Below are 23,990 nucleotides of genomic sequence, written 5' to 3' on the forward strand. Positions count from 1 at the left end.
ATCTCTTTGTTTAATTGTCAATAATGGTCCTTTTTCAAGATTTTGTTTAGTTTCTTATAAATCTTCACATGTTTAACACATTTATCTTTATAGTGAGTTGTATGAAGTGTTTTAGTTTACAAATATCACAATTTTTGGTTGGAATTTTCGAGATCTATAGTGTTTCATCACATCATCACAACTTAAATTAAGAAAAACACACATAACATGCATAAATACATAGATCTAACACATAGCAACTTGTATCCTCACCCAAAACATAGCAAAACCGAAAAACAATGGGGTACGAACTCACCTTGAGGCTTGGATTTGGTTTTTGTTGAAGAAGTGAGAAGATTTCGGCCCTAGCAAGCTCTTTGAGGAAGTTTTCGAACTTAGATGGTTCTAAGGAGTTAGATCATGAAATGATATGGGTTAAGAAAAGATTTTGATGAAATATTAGAAGTTAAACCATAGACTCAAGTAAGAACTTACCAAGGATGATGATCTTGATGAAAATCCTCTTGAAAACACACCCAAAATCTCGAAAATTTCGAGGAGGAAGGAGGAGTTCTTGAGAGATTTTTGGAAGAGTTTGTGAGTGAAAATGAGAAAGGTTGTAACACCCGGCATCAGAAAGGTCAAGAAATGAAAGAAAAACCATAAGTTATAGAGGGTTGACTCGTCGAGTCTAGTGAGGAACTCGGCGAGTCGGAGCGGGATTTGGGTGTAAAGTAAGTGACCGACTCGACGAGTCGGCAAGTGGACTTGGCGAGTCTGGTCTGGGTTGGGAAACCCTAATTCCGGGACTTGGTACCCTATTTAAGCATCTTATTCTCTTCCCTAGGGCTCATTTACGGCCCCTATAGTCCAGAACCCCAAACCCTAGCCACCATCACCGTTTTTGGAGCAAGATCTACCCTTGGTGAAGTAATTTGGAGCTTGGAAGAGAAGAGATTCATTGTGGTGCAAGAGGAGGCCTTGGATCCAGAGTTGGTGGAACTTTTTAGAGCATTTGGAGGTAATGAATCGTTATCCTTGGATTTCTCCTTTCTAGATCCATCTTTCATGGAGTTTTAGGGTTTCTTTGAGAGTATGTGATGAGAAGTGGGTGCACAAGTTAGATCTGGAGTTGAAACTCCAGATCTGAGCTCTATTTGGACCAAAGATGAAGAAAGCTCCGTTAGTTGCTATGCAAAAGCCATTCCCCATGAGTTAAGTTTCTTTCTAGCTTGGCTTTGGTATTATGAGACAAGAGGCACGTAAAGGTAGCAACTTTATGTTGCTAATGGACTATAGGAAACCAGATCTATTGTTTGGAGCAAAGGAGTAGCTCTGTGACTTGTGATCATGAGAATACACGAAAGGACTCGGTGAGTCGGGCTAGATACCAGACTTAAATCGCGTAGCAACTCGGCGAGTCACATGGGTGGACTCGGCGAGTTGGATGAAGATAGGCAGGAACTCAACGAGTTGGAAGAACAACTCGGCGAGTCTGTTGAAGATTGCCTTGGACTTGGCGAGCCTGTTCTTGGAATCGGCGAGTCAAGTCGTGAAACCCCAAACCCTTCTAGTTAAGACTCGGATCAGTGAGTTGAGTGAAGAATCAGTGAGTTGGACAGGACCGAACTCGGAAATCATTAGACTCGGCAAGTCATGGTCTGACTCGGCGAGTCGAGTCGCGAATGAAAGGGGTTTCTGAGCTTATGAACTTGGCCAGTAAGTAGGCTGACTCGGCAAGTAGGGTCAACCTGGAAGGTTGACTGTGACCAGGACTTTGACTTTGACCAGATAAGTGTCATATTGATATTGGTAGCTCGGAGAACTAGAGGAGCAGCGGCTTGGAGGGTTGTCGGTTAGCAGCCAGAGGGTTATCAGCAGAGCTCAGCAGTTCAGGTGAGTTTCCTTCCAGTAGGAACGGGTCTAAGGCCACAATGCCGGCCCGTCTAGCTAGGAGTAGTTTCCGGACATCAGTCCGATGCAGTAGTTAGTATGTTTGATGCCTTCGTGGCTCAGACAGGATTTATGTGTTATGTGTTCCGGGCTACGGCCCGATGCAATATGCAGTTTATGTGTTCATGCTAGTGGATATGTTTATGCTATGCTATGTTCAGTCAGTTTCCGGATTTCGGTCCGATGCAGGAGGCAAGGCCTTAGTTAGTCCGGAGTTCGGTCCGATGCAGGGGTCAAGGTCCCAGTTAGTTTCCGGACTTTGGTCTGATGCAAGGGGAAAGGCCCCAGCTAGTCCGGACTTCGGTCCAATGCAGGGGACAAGGTCCCAGTCAGTTTCCGGACTTCAGTCCGATGCAGGGGGCAAGTCTCTAGTTAGTCTGGACCTCGGTCCGATGCAGTGGGCAAGGCCCAGTATGCGCTTTATATGTTTGTATGGTATGTGGTAGTTTGGGGGAGCTCACTAAGCTTCATGTTTATAGTTTTCAGTTTTTGGTTTCAGGTACTCAGTTTTCAAAAGAGGAGCTTGGAGAGGTTGCAGTGCACACACCATAGTTAGTTAGCCTGGGAATGTTTTACTCTGATAATAAGATTATGTTTTGAATTGATACTCGGAAACTATGTTATGACTTATGATACGGTTTTTATAAATATGGTTTTAGTAATGTTTTAAAAGAAATTTTTAGTCGTCATTTTGGGTCGTTACAAGTTGGTATCAGAGCCTTGGTTTGAGGGATACGGACACACTTGAGAGTGTATCTGGACTCAAACTAAGGGAGCGGTAAAAAGGTTTTCAAAAGAAGAACATTTTTGAAAAGAATTTTGGTAAAAGGAGTTGAGAAAAGAAAAGAGTTTTAGAAAAAGCGAAAGGAATATTTAGAAAGAAAAAACTTGAAAAGAGAAAAAGGGTGTGGTGCATGCAATCAGCCGAGCTCAAATAAGTACTCCCAAATTACCCATACAAGTTTATGATCATCAGTTTCAGTTTCAGTTTTAGTTCCAGTTTTATATTCAGTTTTAGTAGAACAGCATGCTAGTATAGGACTAAGGATCTAGGAGGATGCCTTATGTGCCTGCTTTATGTTTTTCAGCTTGATAAGAATTGCATGCTAGTATTGAGTAGATAGTAGTAGGATAGCCTGTGTAGGTTATGCCTGATAGTATGAGCTTAGCATTGTATGCTAGTACAGTTTCTTGTTATGAGAATAGTTTTGCATGAGTATGTTTCCTTTATCCGAATGCTGCTTGCTTTGTGCTTTGTGGGACTCTGAGTGATGGGAGTTAGCCATTAGGTGAATATGTCACATCACATGTGATCAGGGTTGAATAATCTCAGAGTGCTGGATTTGGCCCTACTGCGCAGCTCTCGTTTGAGTCTAACCATTGTAGGGACGAGTCTTTTACTCGAAGGATTATCCGAGCCTCATTGCATGTGATGGTATTCAGGTGGTGGCTAATTGGCATTACAAGGAGGCCTTCAGCAGCTGAGGACTGGTTTAGGTGGAGTCAGAAGTTCCCTAGGGCAAGCCTATGAAGGTAGTAGCAGAGACCAGTAGCAGTAGAGTGACTTGGTGGAGTTGAGGTAACTCTTGAGGAAAATACGGATAGATGTGGAAGGTAATATGGGCCCGTATTACTGAAAGTAGAGGATCCATACTCGAATCAAGAGGGGCCGAGACAAGACCAGGGAACCTTTAGAGTGTGTGAGAGATCCCTCAGCAACGGTGTGTATATTGATCATGAAGTGTTATATTTTCAGCATGGTGACAATACGCGAGTTACTAGTTAGCAGTTCAGGTACCGGGAAGGGATCTGGCTCGGGCTCTGGAGCCGGGCAGCTTGATGATCAGATGATGGATTTCATTTCTGCAGAGATTATGCGCAACATCATTGATCAGACTCCATTAATTTTCGGCTCGGTTAGAGAGGCCATCGTGAAGCTTATGGACAGTTATCTTGAGGCCTTTAGGGTCGGGATAGTTTCAGGACAGATTGGGGCTCGTCTAGATCCCGATTCTTATGGAGTTCAGGGATCCATCAGGGAGGGAGATCCCATTTCTTGTTTTTTCCATCATGGGACAGAAGTGAGTGGGGCACCCTGTCTCCAAGAGAGACCTCTGCATGATTAGATAGTTGAGGAGGTTTCGCGAGCCATTCGCGAGGATCTGCCCGACATGGTCGTGAGGATCACTGATAGGTTGACCGTGAAGCTCCAAGATTAGACAGTTTTTGTTCAGACGATGGATGGGGTCGATGAGGTAACGCAGGAGCGAGAGACAGCCAGGAATTCGGAAAGGAAGAGGAAAACGGATGAGACTCAGGTAGCCACAGGTTCGGGCAAGAGGCCCAAGGGGTCGGATTTGAGATCGAGGGACTATCAGAGCCGCAACAATGCAGGAAGTGTGGTAGGGCGTACAAGGGTGCATGCAGGCGTAGAAGTGGTGGCGATGCTGGATTTTTCAAGTGCGGCCGGATTGGCCATTTTAGCAGAGATTGTACTGTTACCATCGCCCAGGAACTTGACCCGATATGTTTCCATTGCAGTCGGAGGGGCCACAAGAAGGCCCACTGTCCGAGTTTGTATACAGCAGAGCAGGTGATAGCTCTTGCCCTTGTGGCTTCGAGTACCGGCATTGGTTGTCGGGGTCGGGCAAGGGCGCCCACAGCTCGGAGCAGAGTATTCCAGATGATTTCAACAAGGATTTGTACAGCACTGGATGTTGGGGGTACATATATTTTACCTTCCTGTCAATTATTATTCATGATATTATTGTTATGTTGTTGCATTGATATCAATAAGCATATGTGTTGGGGTATTATATTACCTGCTTGTGACGGAGTTTTATGCCATCTGCATACCTTGGAATTAGAATGGCATATTGGAGGTCGTCCCCTCTAGATCAGGTTACTTCAGATGCGGTGACTGTAGCATGTATATGTAAGAATCAGTAATGCCTCACTACTTTCGAAAGGTGTCATTCGGGATTGATCAGTTAAATCCTTAATAGTGACAATTTAGAGCTTCTAGTGATGTAGCTAGCAGACAGTAGGGAAGTGGGTTGGGGATGTGCACCCTAAACGCGGGTTCTCAGGATGTAGTCCCTAAAGCAAATACAGTTAAGGATTGAAGGGTGCTCAGTTAGATAGCAAGAATGGTTCGGATCTGATAAAAGTTAGTTGGAGCGCCAACAGAGGTAAACGTTGGCGGACAGCAGATCGCCCTTTTAATGGAAGGAAGGTTGGGGAATCCTTTCGACCAGTGAGCAGTAAGGAGTTAGCCGAATCCAAGTGGGGGAGAACCCTCCGAGTATACAAGGGTAAGAGCACGCAGACCCAGAATGGGTACACGACCTCGGAGAAGAAAAGATAATAGTGCAGCGATTGATGGATTGAGGAGTTCAGGATTGGGAGTTTGAGGAACTTCCCAATAGTTAGTTCATGTAATCGAGATGGTTAGTAGTTGGTTGGGAATCCAGGATTAGAGGAACGCCTGTAGGACTGTAGTGATTCAGAATGAGGATCTTGAGAATGGTTAGCAAGAGATGCTTTCGTGTTAGTAGTCAGTGGCAGAGACGACATGCAGGGTTGTGTGGATTTAAGACTTGGGGGTTTGGGAACTTCCCAACAATAGTTTAATGTATCCGGATTAGTACACGGTTGGTTTGGGAACCAAGCCGAAGAATTCCTCGATGGAACGCTAAGTGTATCAAGGATATAAGATGTCGAGGTTGATGCAGATTCGATGACTGAGGGCTGGTTTTGAGAAATCAGGATGAGGAATCACTAGCAGGACTAGGGACAGTCAGGATGTCCTCGAATAGTAGTTAGTAAAGCAATCAGATAGTAGTAGAGTGTTGTAAGTCTGATGGTGTAGCCGTAGCATTCACTAGCAGTCAGATAGTAGTAGTGTTGTAAGTCTACGGAGGTAGCCGTAGCATTCACTAGTAGTCAGATAGTAGTATAGTGTTGTAAGTCTGCGAGGGTAGCTGTAGCATTCACTAGCAGTCATATAGTAGTAGTGTTGTAAGTCTGCGGGGGTAGCCGTAGCATTCACTAGCAGTCAGATACTAGTATAGTGTTGCAAGTCTGCGGATGTAGCCGTAGCATTCGTCAGGTTAGTAGATAGCATGAGCACGTTGTTTGGACGCGGGGGAAACAATAGTACCCACCAGTTCGGGTGCAGCAGTGAAGATATGGGAATCCACGGGTTAGATTTCAGATTTCCCAAATGGTTCAGTTATGGTTAAGCCGGCGATTCGACAGTCGGATCATCACCACAATTATGAGATCAGGGTAGCAGTGGACTGTTTGGGTTCGTGTATGTTAAGGGCTACCGTTAGTCTGGGAGCCATCATGTTTTTAGTGGTGGAATTGATGATGTCAGGATGTGACGTTTGGACCTGATCGGTGGATCGGGAGGTTGTTAGAGCCATAGTGATAGGATAACTAGTGGAAACTAGTTCCAGAGAAAGATTTCATTCAGAAGTCGTGGGAGCGACTAAGTGAGGAGTCCTTTGACTCCACAGTTGAGTTGGAACTCGGTGTTGTAGATAACCGACGAATGATTGGAGACCAGGAAGGTCTTGAGATATTTTGGGAAGCAATCATATAGGCAGTTTGGTGCTTCAGTCAGTTTAGTGTTTCATGAAGTTCAGTGTTTCAGGCAGTTCAGTGTTTCAGGCAGTTCAGTGTTTCATGCAGTTCAGTGTTTCAGGCAGTTCAGTGTTTCATGCAGTTCAGTGTTTCAGGCAGTTTAGTGTTGTAGGCAGTTCAGTGTTTTGGATAGTTTCAGAGTTATGGACAGTAATAGTATTTGTGTTGGAATTCAAGTGCTGACAGTATAGTTGGTTGATTGGGAAATGGCAAGTCCCTCTCAGCAGGATCAGTTGAGTCTTCTGCCAAGTATAAGTGATCTGCAAGGGTAATTAGGCAGGTAGCCTTTCTTTTAGGATGGAAGACTCAAGTTATTGGAAGTTGAGTAGTCAGATGAGAGATAAGCAGGCTGGTTCCAACAGCATCAATTCAGTATGAGTGGCAGAATGGATAGAACAGTTATAGATAGTCGAAGTATCTTCAGAAGTCGCTGGAAGCGACTAGGAGATTGCGATGGGGTGTAGTGACCGGTGGGAGTCCGGTAACCCAGATATCGGCAGATTAGTTGGACCAGGGTGGTCTCAGTGCATCCGGTAGGCGGATGAGGGGGAACAGAAATTTCAGTCAGAGGCAGTAACAACAAGGGAAGTATGGTAAGAGGTAGCAAGTTGACAGAGGGTGCTACGCCTCTCACGGCAGGGTTGGATAATCTCAGAGGGGAGGGTTTGACCTTGTTGCGCAGCTCTCGTATGAGTCTTAACCGTTGCAGGGATGAATCTTTCACTCGAAGGATTATATGATACATTCGTTGGGACGGGTGCTCAGCAGCATGTTATGGAAATAAGAAGCATTCAGTATATACCAGCAGTAGTGACCAACACTGAGAGTGGCTGGAGTGATGGACAAAAGAGTTAAAGTCACCAGGCAGGGTGTTTGAGGCGGATTGCAGGTCAGTTGACCATAGAGAAGTTCGAGGACGAAGTTTAGTTTAAGTGGGGGAGAGTTGTAACACCCGACATTAGAAAGGTCAAGAAATGAAAGGAAAACCATAAGTTATAGAGGGTCGACTCATCGAGTCCAGTTAGGAACTCGGCGAGTCGGAGCGGGATCCGGGTGTAAAGTAAGTGACCGACTCGGCGAGTCGGCAAGTGGACTCGGTGAGTCTGGTCTAGGTTGGAAAAACCTAATTTCGGGACTTGGTACCCTATTTAAGCATCTTATTCTCTTCCCTAGGGCTCATTTGCTGCCCATATAGTCCAGAACCCCAAACCCTAGCCACCGTCACCGTTTTTGGAGCAAGATCTACCCTTGGTGAAGTAAATTGGAGCTTGGAAGAGAAGAGATTCATAGTGGTGCAAGAGGAGGCCTTGGATCCAGAGTTGGTGGAACTTTTTAGAGCATTTGGAGGTAATGAATCGCTATCCTTGGATTTCTCCATTCTAGATCCATCTTTCATGGAGTTTTAGGGTTTCTTTGAGAGTATGTGATAAGAAGTGCGTGCATAAGTTAGATCTGGAGTTGAAACACCAGATCTGAGCTCTATTTGGACCAAAGATGTAGAAAGCCCCGTTAGTTGCTATGCAAAAGCCATTCCCCATGAGTTAAGTTCCTTTCTAGCTTGGTTTTGGTATTATGAGACAAGAGGCACGTAAAGGTAGCAACTTTATGTTGCTAATGGACTATAGGAACCCAGATCTATTGTTTGGAGCAAAGGAGTAGCTCTGTGACTCGAGATCATGAGAATACACAAAAGGACTCGGCAAGTCTGGGAGATGACTCGGCGAGTCGGGCTAGATACCAGACTTAAATCGCGTAGCAACTCGGCGAGTCACATGGGTTGACTCAGCGAGTTGGATGAATATAGGCAGGAACTCGACGAGTTGGAAGAACAACTCGGCGAGTCTGTTGAAGATTTCCTTGGACTCAGCGAGCCTATTCTTGGAATCAGCGAGTCAAGTCGCGAAACCCCAAACCCTTCTAGTTAAGACTCGGATCAGTGAGTTGAGTGAAGAATCAGTGAGTTGGACAGGACTGAACTCGGAAATCAGTAGACTCGACGAGTCATGGTCTGACTCGGCGAGTCGAGTCGCGAATGAAAGGGGTTTCTGAGCTTATGAACTCGGCAAGTCAGTAGGCTGACTCGGCGAGTAGGGTCAACCTGAAAGGTTGACTATGACCAGGACTTTGACTTTGACCAGAGTTGACTTAGTTGACTTTTGGAGGACTATCAGACTAAATGTCATATTGATATTGGTAGCTCGGAGAACTAAAGGAGCAGCGGCTCGGAGGGTTGTCGGTTAGCAGCCAGAGGGTTATCAGCAGAGCTCAGCAGTTCAGGTGAGTTTCCTTCCAGTAGGAACGGGTCTAAGGCCACAATGCCAGCCCGTCTAGCTAGCTGTAGTTTCCGGACATTGGTCCGATGTAGTAGTTAGTATGTTTGATGCCTTCGTGGCTTAGACAGGATTTATGTGTTATGTGTTCCAGGCTACGGCCCGATGCAGTATGCAGTTTATGTGTTCATGCTAGTGGATACGTTTATGCTATGCTATGTTCAGTCAGTTTCCGGATTTCGGTCCGATGCAGGGGGAAAGGCCCTAGTTAGTCCGGACTTCGGTCTGATGCAGGGGACAAGGTCCCAGTTAGTTACCGGACTTCGGTCCGATGCAGGGGGCAAGGCCCCAGCTTGTCCGGACTTCGGTCCGATGCAGGGGACAAGGTCCTAGTCAGTTTCTGGACTTCGGTCTGATGCAGGGGCAAGGCCCCAATTAGTCCGGACCTCGGTCTGATGCAATGGGCAAGGCCCAATATGCGCTTTATATGTTTGTATGGTATGTGGTAGTTTGGGGGAGCTCACTAAGCTTCGTGCTTATGGTTTTCAGTTTTGGTTTCAGGTACTCAGTTTTCAAAAGAGGAGCTCGGAGAGGTTGCAGTGCACACACCATAGTCAGTTAGCCTGGGAATGTTTTACTCTGATAATAAGATTATGTTTTGAATTGATACTCGGAAACTATGTTATGACTTATGATACGGTTTTTATAAATATGGTTTTAGTAATGTTTTAAAAGAAATTTTTAGTCGTGATTTTGGGTCGTTACAGAGGTGAGGGGAGGGTTTCAGCCGAGAGGTAGAAGAAGAGAGGGAAAAGAGATTGAGGTGATGTTTGCATGGATACCCACCATGCAAACATGAGGTGTCACTTGCAAAATATTCCTCTTTTTTTTTATATAAGCATATTGGGCCGAGAATTTAGGCTAGAGAGATGAGAATGAAATGATTTGGGCCTAATCATGGCTTTGTTCAAATTTTAAGAAGCCTAATAATATTTTTCGGCCCATTAGACTCTTAAGCCCAATTAAAAGGGTGTACGACCCATTAGGGCAAATGAAATCATTGATGGCCCAACAAGGCCTATTAGAGGTAAGATGCATTGTTCTAGGTTCACATGGCCCAAAATGTTAAAATCTTATGAATGTGAGTCCAATTAGAGCACAATTAGGGTTCCTAGGCCCAAAATAGTCAAGTTGAAGGTTTATTAATTCATTAAGCCCAATAAGAAAATCCTAGTTTATATTAAACTTAAACCAGGATTTTTAGGGTTTTCAACCCTTGGTTGACTATATGAGATGCTTTGTATAAGGTTTTGAACTTTACTGGTGGACATTGATTAAGTTTGTTGTCATTGAACGAGCATAGTGTATAATATCAAATTAGGGTTACAAGGATTACAGAAGATGACGTTTACATGAGACTAGAATTTCCTAGCTAAAATGCTAATTATGACAGTTTGTTCCTTCTTGTTCTTGTAAATAATTAGTAATAGTATGTATGTTTCTTCTTGTTCTTGTTATAGTATGTATGTACTGACTCATGTATGTTTCTCTGATTCTAAAAATAGTATGTAGTGATCCTCTAAACTATACCTATTATAGTTTACTAGTATGTTCGTTTGAACTATTACCGATTTGTAGAAAAGACTCAATTGTTCAACATAAGCAACCGAGTTAGTATGTTCCTTAAAATGGGTTTAATATTCATGTATGCATTCAATGAGTATAACTATGATTTAAAAGACAACCGTACTAGTGATCCTACCCCAAGCCCACAACCAAACAAGGAACGGGAATCAAGGTATTTAGCAATAGTCCTAAGTCCGTTAAAACATATTTATACGTAAATAGATACACGAATATGAATTTGATAAAAACAAAAATCTAAGAATAGTTTTAAAATGACTTTAACAAGTATTTGAGTATAAGAAATCCTTTCGTTTGATGTTTTCACATATAAGTGTTTCACACAACTATATTGTGTTCTACTTGCATTCTCCTCTTTAAAAACATTTAAAAAGCATTTAAAAGCATATTACGCTGTAATTTCTACGGGTATGAACTTACCTTGTGTGAGTGATTCGATTTGGAATTCGATATAGGATGAATGTTTCACTAGTTAGCTCCCGGGACAAAATCAAGTCCTAAATGACAATATATTCAACATATTGGCATGAATTTAGTGAATATAACCTCTAAGGTATCAAGTAAACAACTTAGGATGTAAGAATTACTTACAAGAGAAGTGTTACAAACGAAATCAAGTGATTGATTGGAGTTTACGGCCAAAATGGAGTGTTTACGGCCCAAGAACACTTGATGTTCTTGAGTTCATGGCCCAATGATGTTGAAGGATGAAGAAGATTCAAGTGTTTTCCGCCTAGAAATCCCTAGTATGATGATGAAATGATGATCATCTTGAAGATCCAAGCAATATTCTAAGAAGAATTGAAGGCTTGAAAGATGATACTCGAGAGAGAAATGTTGGAGTTTGCGGCCAGAAGTGAAAGAATAAGGAATAAATCAGCTAACTCTCATATATATATATATATATATATATATATATATATATATATATATATATATATATATATATATATAGGAGAGGAGGTTCATGGCCGTACACCGAGGGTTCACGACCCGCATCCTGTTCACGGTCCGAAGTCGGTTCACGGCCGAAGGCTCGTTTGTGGCCCTACGAGGGTTTGCAGTCTGAAGGGAAGAGAGAAGAAGAGAGGTGCGAAGTTTCCCGTATCCAACTAATTCCCTTCTTAAACACATAACACCTTGAATACAAGGTTTAAACACTTAAAAGTCATTACTCTAACCCATAGATAGAATAAAAATTAAGTTGTCGTTAGTTGATCAAGTTTGACTTTTATAAGAATAGAAATTACGGGTTGTCACAAATGCCTGCATAGGGATGCCTGAATGTACATATCATGTTATGATGGATTGTCCGTTTGCTACTATGATAAGGAATAACATCTTGAGCTGGTGTGGTGTACGAAGCGATCTGGTCCCTATTAATAATGCCAGTGATATTCTTCATCTGGCATCCACCTGGTGTAACTGCCAAAGGAGAAGAGAATGGTTTGTTGTCATATGCTACGGCTTGCTTTGGAATATATGGAGGTTTAGAAATAAACAATTATTTCATACTGAAGGTACTTTGCTACTTCATGGGACTGAAAGTACTAAGTCAATGGCCTTTTACTGGTTGAAGCACATGTGTAAAAATAGAATATGTAGTTGGGATGAATAGTTAGTCTCTCCATTTAGTGGTTTGTAATCCTTGAACTGTATATGTATTTTGCCTTTTGGTTCCCCTTCTAGCTTCTTGCTAGATTTGGATACCTTATATTAATATATTTTCCGTTTCCAAAAAAAAATCTAAAATGTATACTTTGATTTATAAAAGTTTTTTTTATCAATAATTACATATTTAAAATAACTTTGTAACATGAAAATGAAAAATACAATTACTAATTAAAAATATGTAAATTTATATATTAAAAAGGGACCAAAGTAAGGAATAGTAAACTTAATCGTTTTTTTTTTGGCAGAAATGATCCTTAGTTTATGGTGCTTTGTCTTCTTTTGATTTTGTTCTTACGTTTTCCTCTTTTGGGCAGTTTATGCCATTTTGTCCAATCCATGTATTTTCTTTGGTGGACACGTGGTGTTCTACCCTCGCTTCACCGCTTTCTCACACATTCAGCTTCCGATTTGTGTTATTTGCCCACCACCTCACCTACCACTCCTGTTATTCCATATTTCTTTTTTCTCTCCCAATTTCCAGTCGTTCGTTTTTTTTAAACAAAGAACAAACTGCACACAAATCGGTGCTTCCCGTTCTTTCTCCACCACTTCGCACCCACTATCCTCATCTCTTTCACCCGTCTGACATACTCTTCCATACGCTCCCCCGATCCCCAACGTCTATTCCGACGATGTCGCAGGTTGAAACAAACACATCCAAAGGCGTTTTCGATGCCATCTGCTTTTCACCTACATCGAATGCCACAAATCAAACTCACAGTGGTTATGAGTTCTCGATTCCTCTATGATAAGCGCCACCGGTGCTGTTTGTGGTTGGTAACCCTCATCGTCTAGCGAGAGAACATCGCCGACTGATTGTCTCTACCAACTCGATTCAGGTGACTTCGGTTCTTCATAAGAGGTTAGTAGTCATCCCATGCTTCAAACCGGTTGCCAATATCAGTCGATAATCTCAATCGTTGATTTTAATCGACTCTTTTTTTTTTTTTTTTTTTTTTTTTTTTTTTTTTTTTTGTATATAGCAAATTTGAAGATGCAAGATGTGGTGATATTTCAATATGCATTGGGGTGAACTTTTGGGAAAATTAAACGGGGTTGTTTAGCGGTCTTCACGAGGTTCTCGGTGCCATTCGAGTAATGTTTGGAAAGTTGGGTATGCCACCGGACGTAAGATGACAGCTGCTGACATGGCTATTAATTCTTACACATATGAAATCTGTGTCGGCTGGATCAGGGTTTTGCCATTTCAAAACTGCCATGGGAGTGACGGGTTGTGTGTAAGTGGGGCAAGAATGACAACAACATAGTAACCTAAGTCCTAAGCTAGCGACTAAAGGAGGTAAGATTGATCTATTTATAGCTGATTTGGATTTTAAACTTAATTTTCTTATTTTATATTTTTGGGTTATAAAACTTCATCTTATGTCAACATGGATTATTTTCAGTAATTATTTAATGGGCCTATTATTACAATTTTTATTTTTATTGACTATGATTAAAAGATGTAATAACTTCCTTGCTAAACTTATATATGGGTTGTTTCTGCAATTGTTTAGGCCGAGATTTTGATGCACCCTGCAACAACTACAGAGGGACATCAAAGTATGTTCATCGACATTTCCTTCATCATTGACATGTTGTGAGGGTAAACTTTCCATCTTTCATCTGTTTTTTCTATAACTCTACAATTGTTATGGAAAACATAATAAAGATAAGTTGAGTAAATGTTGCTTTAAGTTGTTCTTATGAGTTGTATCAGTTTTTAATGGATTTTGGTAATGTTTCAAGTTGGTGTATACAAAGATTTAATAGTATTCGTTGAAGGTAAAAATGAAGTATACAAAAGCAAATATCCTCTTTCAACAATTTTGTAGATTGGTAATTGATTTCTTATAAAGTATTTATGTATTTATGAAAATTTGGTAAGTTATATGAAAAATAGAATGAACCGAGAGATTGTTTTAAGTAATTTATATGCAAAATTGTTTGTTGTTTTGTTTTTTTTTCCTCTCTCACTATATGTATAGACTATGTTTTCTGCAGGTTAGAATGGAGAAATTACGAGATATAATTGCAGCATTTCAACCGATGATTCCCACTTTTGTAAAGGAAGTGTTTTTTGTCTTCTCCCGTTTGTTTTTGTTTGTTATTCTGTAGAAATTGTTCTGTTTCTGAAACCATTCAACATGAAGCCAGATGACTAATATTTATCTTCATCTATGATATTGAGGTTTGCTTTGTGGGTAGTAATCTGACAGGATAAGACTGATGCCTCACATTATTCATTTTTCTCATATAGGAGATAAACCCAATCCACAGAGTAAGATACACTATTGTTGCCAAGGTACGTATAATGATTTACAATTTATTTATTTATTTTAATTTACCAATTATGCTAATTAAATTACTTAATTAATTATGTGTCTTCAATATTTATTTTAATTTACCATTTATGCTAATTAAATTACTTAATTAATTATGTGTTTGCATGGGTTTTAATTTATTTTACAATTTGCAGTGAATCACATGAGTGGATAATAGATGTATGGGATGTAGTACATGGAATAATAATTGCAACCTTGAACCGACATAAGTATGATGTCTATGGATTGATACTATTTTTTTTATTTTTTATTTTATCAAGAAAAGGTTCATACTTAATTTTTTTTTTTTGTAAAAATGTTTAATGCATGAACATCAGAAAAAAAAAACATATTTCTATTGACGAAATGGTAGATATGGATATTAAAACCAAGTTAGTCTCTTTCTATTTCCCTACATACTTTTATTTTAAAAAAAAAAATAACGACTTTTACAGTTTTTGTTAAAAATGCCCTTACATACTGTTTTTTGGGTTAAAAACTTCATGATTTCATAATTTTTGACAAAACTGCCCTTGCATATAGTTTTTTTTGGTAAAAGTTACCGACTTCTAAGAGTTTTTAACGAAAATTTCCCGTGCATATTGTTTATCTATAGTACTTGAATTTGAAAATTTTAAACAAATATAATAGAATTACGTTAGAATAACCTTAATAAAATATTAGATGTAAGTTTTAGCCAAAGTAGGACAAGTTTTGGTTGACAAAAGTATAATTTTACTTAGTTTTAAAAAGGAGTGAAATTGTTCGCATGTCATAGAAGAACAAAAATGATACACGTTGATATCTAAATATTTTTATTACTTTGAAAAGATGTTTGAACCAGAAACATAATAACGTGACATGTTAGAACCTAGGAAAACACATTTATCCAAAGTAGAATGCCTGAATGAGAAAATGGTCAGAATGTGTCGATATGAAAAGTATTTTAAAAGATTTCATGATTCTTTATCCGTATCTTAAACACCATTTTTACATTATTGGGTTAGATAACAGTGAGTAAACAAAAGAATGCATGATATTTGGAATAAGTTATAAAAATGGGACAAAAGGGCAAAAATGTCCAAAATAGGCATTTTGCTTTTACAAAGCCCATGTTTGGGGTAAATGCAAATTTTTTATTTTTTTGAAAGTCCATAATTTGGCAACAAGGTTTTTTTAAAATTGCAGGCACAAGATTATGTAGTGCCACTTGGAGATCTTATATTGCTATTTTCTTTATGTTCCTTGAAATGGTCCATTTTCATGTCTTTGTAATGATTTATCATATACCCTTATTTTACTGTTTTATAAAACTTTTGATCCCTCACAATTACATTATTAGTAATGCACCGACCAAAAAAATATTATTTGAATCGACACTTTTTTATAAAATAAACAGTTTTTCTTAACTGTTCTAGATTTGCAGGTCAGGATGTCTGCAACATTTTTTATTTCTTTTAACAGGGATTTCCAATAATAGTTGCAGTAAGAGGGACTCATTTCTGAAATCGGACTGAAATTGTTTGTTCTATTTCCTGATTTCATTGATTTTATATGTACATTTCTGTTTATTTCAAGGTTGGAAAATCTGATTACATATTACAGTTTCATAGCTTTTTACCATTTTAAGTTTTGTAGTTATATACGTTCTTATTGAATATATTCTTAGGACCTCTTATCAAGTTCAATTAATTTTTAATTTGAAAGTAATGTAACTTTAGATCAAATCCATACCCCGCAATAACTTTAGATCAAATCCATACCCCGCAAAGCGGGGTCCCTCATCTAGTTAATATTAAAGGAAACCATTTCATAATTGTAAAAAAAAGATTACTCATTGTATTTTTTTTCAAAAACTAAACGTTGTCCTTGACTTATCTTTGATATATAAATAAAAATAATTATTTGAAATTTATGACATTGCAAATTCCTTTACTTACATAAAATTGAGTTGTTATAAATATGTAAAAAAACAAATTTATTAAAAAATCAAATATTAAAGTAATTTTGGAAGAGGGAAATTGTGACAACCCAAAATTTCCATTCTAAACAAATCATATCAAACCAATAGAAGTTAGAACAACTACAAAAAACATTCTTTTCACTAAGCGTATATAATAGGAGAAGTAAAAAAAGGAGTCCTCGTAAAGCTCAGTGAAATTCCAGACTTCGGGTATAAGTTTGGCAGTTTTTTAGGATTTACACTTAAGGAAATATCAGGAGAGTGGATGCACTAGGGTTTTGTGCAACACTGTTATTCCAATACTTTAGGATATTAGAGTTCATTCTGGGAATAAAAATATTTTCTGCCAAAAATCTCAGAACTATATATAGAAATCTGAACCAAAATAATTCATTAGTTACATTTCCAATTAGAGAAAAGCCAAAATTTTCTCTCACGGATCTTTGGGTTTTTATCCCAAATTGTGAGTACTTCGATCTAGTTGTATTATATAGCTTAGATTATGTTTTATAACATCAAAATCGAATCAAAACCCCAAGATTTGGGAGTTTACCGCCCAAGAACACTTGGGGAGTAAACTCCATTTTAAGGGCCAAAAGTGTCCCAATGTCCCTCAAAGCCTTGGAACTCAACCTAGGGACTACCATTGCATGTTTAGGACACAAAAACAATTAAGAATCAAGGGTGAAAGTGAGTTCACGGCCAAGGAAGTTCTTGGGCCATGAACTCCATTTTCAAGTGCCAAAATGCCTTAAAAACCCTCCTTAAGCTAAGAGACTAATTTCGGCATGTACCTATGGAGGACAACTCTACAACGTATCGCAGAAGTCGATACCAATGGAGGAATGCATATGCTTTGCACCAGTCGCTTTGAACATGCTCGTGAGAGGTCTGAGAGAGACCATGAGACCTTGCTGCAAGCATTAGCTGAAACTTGAGCCGAAGTCATAGAGCTCCGAGCACGCCAGAGGGTGTATGAAAGACATCTACTTGATATGGAACGTCAACTGGCTGAACTGAGAGTTCACCAGAGGGTTGATCGTCGCCAGGAGTAGATGCTTTACTTTATTGTCCTTGTTAGAAGGAATCATTTTTCTGTCTTTGCCCGATGTGGCATTTTCTATGAAATTATCTTGTACTGTAAGTACTTTTGGTTAGGTCTTTATGCTGTCAAGGACTATCTTCTCTAGATATGATGTAAGACCTTTTGCAAGGTCATTTTCCTGAATCTTTACGTCATGAATATCAAAGATATTGACAGTCGACTAACTTCTGTGTCATTTCCTTTATTCAAGTACTCTCATCATACTTTCATTGGAGTCTATCTGAAACATGCTTTAGTCAAGTCATTAGACTATAGTAATTTAGCTCCGGAGACATTTCCAAGTCTCTTTCAATGGTTGGGTCCTGTTATTCACCTACCAACGATACCTCGGCTTGAACGACAAACGTTTTGAGACCATTCTACGAACTTACTTCTACCCATTACTAGGACTGCATCATAGGGATGTAGGTCAAACCTTCGCGAACATACTTCCATTCCGTACTAGGACTGCATCATAAGGATGTACATGTAGGGTCAACCAGAATCGCTTTTCTTGAGCAATCGAAGTACATCTAGGGTAAACCTATTGAGAACATACTCTTACTCTTTTTTTGAGCAATCGAAGTACATCTAGGGTCAACCATAATCGCTCACAAAATCCTTATCATTCGTGCTAACATAATCATGTCGTCATCAAGAAACAATCATCTTCATACGTACATCTCTTTCTTCTAGATCGCTTTTCCAGCGAAGCCGTCATATCAGAACACCGAAGTACTCATGCATAGAGTACCTCTTAGTTCTTCTCTTTTCCGAAGAAATCCCCGAAGTACCACTCGTGCAGTACGTCAAGTTTAATCCAAGGATTCATACGATTGATCTATCACTGAGGAATGTATACATAAGAGTGATATATAATCAAGGTTCTACAGGTTTAGAATTGATGATTCCACATTAACTTCTTTTTCCCCGATGGGATGTGAGCTTAAAGAAGAATCAGTTATTCGACTACCTTTTCAATCTTAATTATATACGACTCGTATACACGAGACTGTGATTGTAAAACCATGTATGAATTCTAATATGAACTTCAGGACGGAGAACTGCCTAAGTATACGAGTAATCGCATCGTCATGTGAACAAACTTAGAACCCAGTATGACTCCCGTAAACGGATCGCCCTACAGTCTAAACACTCCAGAGATACAAGAACAGTACAGACAACTTAGCGAACTACACAGAAATAGAACTAGAAGACTAGGCTTCTCACCCAGGAGAACCCTGGTCTTATTCTTCCAGAGATCGACGGATTGCATCGTATGTGCCTCGGATATCGAGGACTCCGTCAAGATTTTCATTAGAAATCGTTATCTCTGCCTCGCATAGATGAAATGATTGAGCAAACGCAAGGAAAGAATTACTTTCAGAAATGGATCTGAGATCCGAATATCACCAGTTCGAGTGCTAGGGAAGGATGTCCGGAAGACTATCTTCCGAACTTGATGCGGACACTTCGAGTCCGTAGTGATACCCTTCGGATAGGACCAATACGCCCATAACATTCATGAGCTAAATGAGTAGGGTACGTCTTTCTTACTTGGATCAGTTCGTCATTTCTCCATGTAATGACTTACTTATCTACCCTCGTGGTAAGAAGGAACCTCTGGAAACATTACCCTCGGAGATACTTTTCGCAAAGTTCTCTGAACTCGAGTTTTGGAATTGAAGAGTCAAAATTTCCTAAGACACACTATTAGTGATGTGGAAATTCTGGAGTACTCTGTTAATGGATCCGAAACCATTGAGAATTTGTCGACACCAGAGACGCCGACAGAAATTCGCCAAATTCTAGGTCTTACAAGACCTACTGTCTTAATTCATCCAGAACCCCTCGCAAATCACAGAAAACCGTACGACCTTGACCCAGCAAGGAGTGGCCCTTGACTGGGAAGTTAAACAAGAAAAGGAAGCCTTGGAGATTCCAAGTGAGAGACCAAGTTCTTTAGGAAGTCTCACTATGGGAATGGCTTAATACGCTTCGTAAAGCGTGGAAAGCTAAATCCAAGATAGATAGGACCTCCGAGATTCTTACCAGAATCGGTCTTGTACCTCGCACAAACTAGACCTACTCCGCGAACTCAGTAACGTACATTCTACTCTTCGCGTCTCGATCGTGAAACCATACCTTTCCGTTAGGACTCTTGTAAGTCCACTCGTCGAGATCCTCACATTCGTATTAGAACCTTAGTGACCCTCGACCGAGAGGTCAAGAGGACGAAACACTACCATCGCCCATTAGTGAAGGTTCGTTGGGATACCAACCGAGGACCCGATTTCACTTAGGAGCGCTAGAACCAATCGATTAGGAAGTTTCCTTCTCACGACTCGATCATTCGTACCTACTTCCTTGCTTAAATTCTAATTTCGGGACGAAATTCCCTTTAACAGGGGGATGATGTGACAACCCGAAATTTCCATTCTGAACAAACCATATCAAGCCAATAGAAGTTAGAACAGCTACAGTGAAATTCCAGACTTCGGGTATAACTTTGGCAGTGTTTCAGGATTTACACTTAAGGAGATATCAGGAGAGTGGATGCACTAGGGTTTTGTGCAACGCTGTTATTCCAATACTCTAGGATATTAGAGTTCATTCCGGGAATAAAAATATTTTCTGCCAAAAATCCCAGGACTATATATAGAAATCTGAACCAAAATAATTCATTAGTTACATTTCTAATTAGAGAAAAGCCAAAATTCTCTCTCACGGATCTTCGGGTTTTTATCCCAAATTGTGAGTACTTCGATCTAGTTGTATTATATAGCTTAGATTATGTTTTATAACATCAAAATCGAATCAAAACCCCAAGATTTGGGAGTTTACCGCCCAAGAACACTTGGGGAGTAAACTCCATTTTAAGGGCCAAAAGTGTCCCAATGTCCCTCAAAGCCTTGGAACTCAACCGAGGGACTACCATTGCATGTTTAGGACACAAAAACAATTAAGAATCAAGGGTGAAAGTGAGTTCACAGCCAAGGAAGTTCTTGGGCCGTGAACTCCATTTTCAAGTGCCAAAATGCCTTAAAAACCCTCCTTAAGCTAAGAGACTAATTTGGGCATGTACCTAAATGAGTTTAGGACTAGCTAACACATTTAGAACACCAAGAGTAAGGTGTTCATGGCCAAAAGGTTCTAGGGCCGTGAACTCCATAAAATGGTGCCAAATGGTGCCATAAACTCTTCTAAAGCCAAGTACAAAAGCCTAGTTTAGTTACTAGTTAATTTAGGGACTTGAAAACACCATAAACATCCTCCCAAGGGAGATTACGGCTGTAATCTCCAAGGGAATATGGTCCCAGGGCCGTAAACTCCTAAAAGGAGTTATATTATGCCCTAAACCCTTCCAAGGATTAAACCACTAAGTCAAATTGCTTCTAGAAATCATTTAGGACTTCAAAACACAAAATGACACTAAGTCTAGGAGTTCACGACCATAAACACAAGGGTTTACGACCGTAAACTCTTTGTGTGGAGTTTAATGAAGAGTAAACACATACATAAGGTCTTTTGGAACCCTAAACCCCTTTAGCCTTGTCCCACAACAACTTAGATACAATCCTAGAGGCTAATAACACTTGATAAAGGTGTGTAGCATGTCCTATGGTGTCTTGCCTTGTTTATTAGTTGTTTATAGACTAATTTTTTACATATATGTGAAATTATATGTTAACTAGGATCATAGAGTGTGTTCAAGACTTCACTTGACACCTAGCGGTCCTACCTCTTCAGTTCATCCGTATCACCCACAACAGGTGAGTTCATACCCCTTTAATCAATGTTTTAACTATTTTTAAATGTTTTATGGGGGGGGGGGGGGGGATACAAGTAGAATCATGCTACTTATTATATCAATCGCATGTGATTAATAAGCAGTATTCAAATGATTTACTACTCATTAGCCGTTTTACCAAACAGTTTCCTTCAAATGATTTTCATAAACACTTTATATGTTTAAAACTCCTTATTAAACTGTACATTTTACTCTTTATGTTTCATTTCAAACTCATTTACAACTGTGTTTCAAACAAATGTTATTTATACTTAAACTGTTTTATCAAACCCATGTTTTCAAACCGTTTTATAGATTGACATCAAGTCAATCTTTTCTTAGAAAATATTTATGTTCAAAGGTTTTACAAAACTTATTTTATGCTTTTATATTATAAATTGCATGCCTCTATATGTATGGTTATATAAGAAATGTTTAAAAGTCTTAGGAATGCTATCCACCCTATTTCCTTTTCGCGCTTGAGATGTGGTCTGGTGGGATATCGGGTACCGTCCGAAGGTCGTTTAAATATTAGTTATATATCATGTGTACATATATAGTCATAAAGGTCCTTCCAGTTCATCCAATGCCCTTGAGTAGCAAGGGTATACATCCATGTTCATACGTACCAGTTATATTACTAGTAAGCTACCATATGGGTAGTTTAGGAAGATACTAGAACTATTACTAGAACACGATATCATACAAAGAGTCAGTTCATTCATGAGTCAATACATGCTAGATAGAGAGGACATAAATTACAGCTAGAACATTACAGTACATTACTATACAATTACATGATTACGTTTACATAGAGATTTTGTGATAAGCATGCCTATATTTGTATAGTTATATAAGTAATGTTTAAAAGACTTAGGAAGGCTATCCACCTTGTTTCCTTTTCCTCGATTTGGATGTGGTCTAATAGGATATCGGGTACCGTTCGAAGGTCATTTAAACATTAGTTATATATCATGTATACATATATGGACATAATAGTTCCTTTCAGTCAGTTCAGTACCTTTGGGTAGCAAAGGCATACGTTCATATACATTACATTACTATGAGTACATATACAACTATACTAGAGGAAGAACATATACAACTATACTAGAAAGAGAACATATACAACAATACTAGAACGAGTAACAATACATTACATATACATATATACATTGACAAAATTGTGATCCTGTATCGGAGCATGCCTTAAATGTCATGGCCCGAGTTGTAGCCAGAGTCTCTTGGAGGGAGAGCGTGAGTTTGCGTATAGATCTATACTAGATTGACTATCCTACACCTTGCTGCTAGCTACAGCCGGACCTGCAAGTCTGCGGGTGCCAAACGTCATTTCTTTTTACGACCATACGTATGTTGTTGTTACCAGTCAATAGTATGGTGCAATTAATCACATGATACCTTAATATAAATCCGGTTTAAGGTAGTTAGTACAGCAGTAGTTCCTATAATACAACACTACAATACTACATAAATTTTCCCTTTACATATATTTAGTGATCTTTACACTTAAACATTAAATGTAAAAACTATATTTTTGTTAATGATAGTTACACATGGGAAAATTACACACTTTTACAATAAACGAACATTTAGAACAGTTAAGTCTTGGTAGAAGACTACATTCAGAACAGTTAGGTCTTGGTAGAAGACACCCTTATTTAATAGTAGGAATCATAGGGATTTCTAGGGTTTTTCAAACATTTACAGTTGTTTTACAAACATTTTCATAGTTACAGTTCATATACATTTTCAATACTTACAGTTCATATACAAACATTTTCTTACATACAAATTAAGACACTAAAATACTTATGATCTCACCAGCTTCAAAGCTGATACTCGCTTTCAAAATTACTTGTATCCTCAGATCATCAATAGACATGGACAGATGCAAGGTTTAGAGAAGATGGAGCTCGTTCAAGACTCATCTTTCATTTTGATTTATGCTTTAGTGTCTTTTATAATTTGACAGAACACTTGTATAATAATTATATTATTAATGCAATGGATGATGTTGTTGCTTGTTTACTACTTTACATTGTTGTGATACTGTACATGACGTCCTCCGCCCCAGAACGTTTCCGTCATTCTTGGTTTTGGGGTGTGACAGAAATGCAAAAACATTGCAACGTCCAAAAATTTCAGCCAATTTAAAACATTTTATTTCATTCAAAAACCATTAAATTAATACAACTTGTTTTCAGAATAGTTCAAACATCAGAGTATTTCCCAGAACCATATCATAAGAACATAAAACATGAGGAGCGGTACGATCACGCCTTCGCCTTGCCACAATTTCCTGAAGTACTTGAAACAATAAACCACAATTGTAAGCCCGAAAGCTTAGCGAGTTCCCCCAAAATACCCATACACACATAAACATACACATACAACAAAGAACAACATATTATGGGTCAAATCAACCTTCCGGTTGGAATACTCAACCATCGGGTTGGAATGCCTATATACTACGAGCCCAATCATCCTACCGGGACGGAAAACTCTCGGCCCACAACCATCGGGTTGGAATGCCCATACAGCTATACGTACAACACTAACTACTATGGGTCCAATCATCTCACAAGATGGAATACCCAGGCCCCTCAACCATCGGGTTGGAATGCCAACCTACTATGAG

The 23,990-nt window shown here is 39.4% G+C and overlaps 1 long non-coding RNA gene across 4 annotated transcripts; it reads left to right on the forward strand.

Annotated features, from left to right (window-relative positions):
- The first annotated feature begins 12,417 nt into the window (after positions 1–12,417).
- Positions 12,418–23,238, forward strand: LOC111896698 (uncharacterized). Of its 4 annotated transcripts, none has more exons than XR_008225151.1 (5): positions 12,418–13,032; positions 13,154–13,470; positions 13,688–13,776; positions 14,175–14,475; positions 23,220–23,238. It is a non-coding gene; the product is annotated as an uncharacterized LOC111896698 (long non-coding RNA). The 4 variants fall into 4 exon arrangements; XR_002852011.3 differs by lacking the exon at positions 23,220–23,238 and adding an exon at positions 14,650–16,117; XR_006184761.2 differs by lacking the exon at positions 23,220–23,238 and adding an exon at positions 15,921–16,117.
- The last annotated feature ends 752 nt before the right edge of the window (positions 23,239–23,990 follow it).

The sequence above is a fragment of the Lactuca sativa genome, chromosome 7 (assembly GCF_002870075.4).
Source record: "Lactuca sativa cultivar Salinas chromosome 7, Lsat_Salinas_v11, whole genome shotgun sequence".
NCBI lineage: Eukaryota > Viridiplantae > Streptophyta > Magnoliopsida > Asterales > Asteraceae > Lactuca > Lactuca sativa.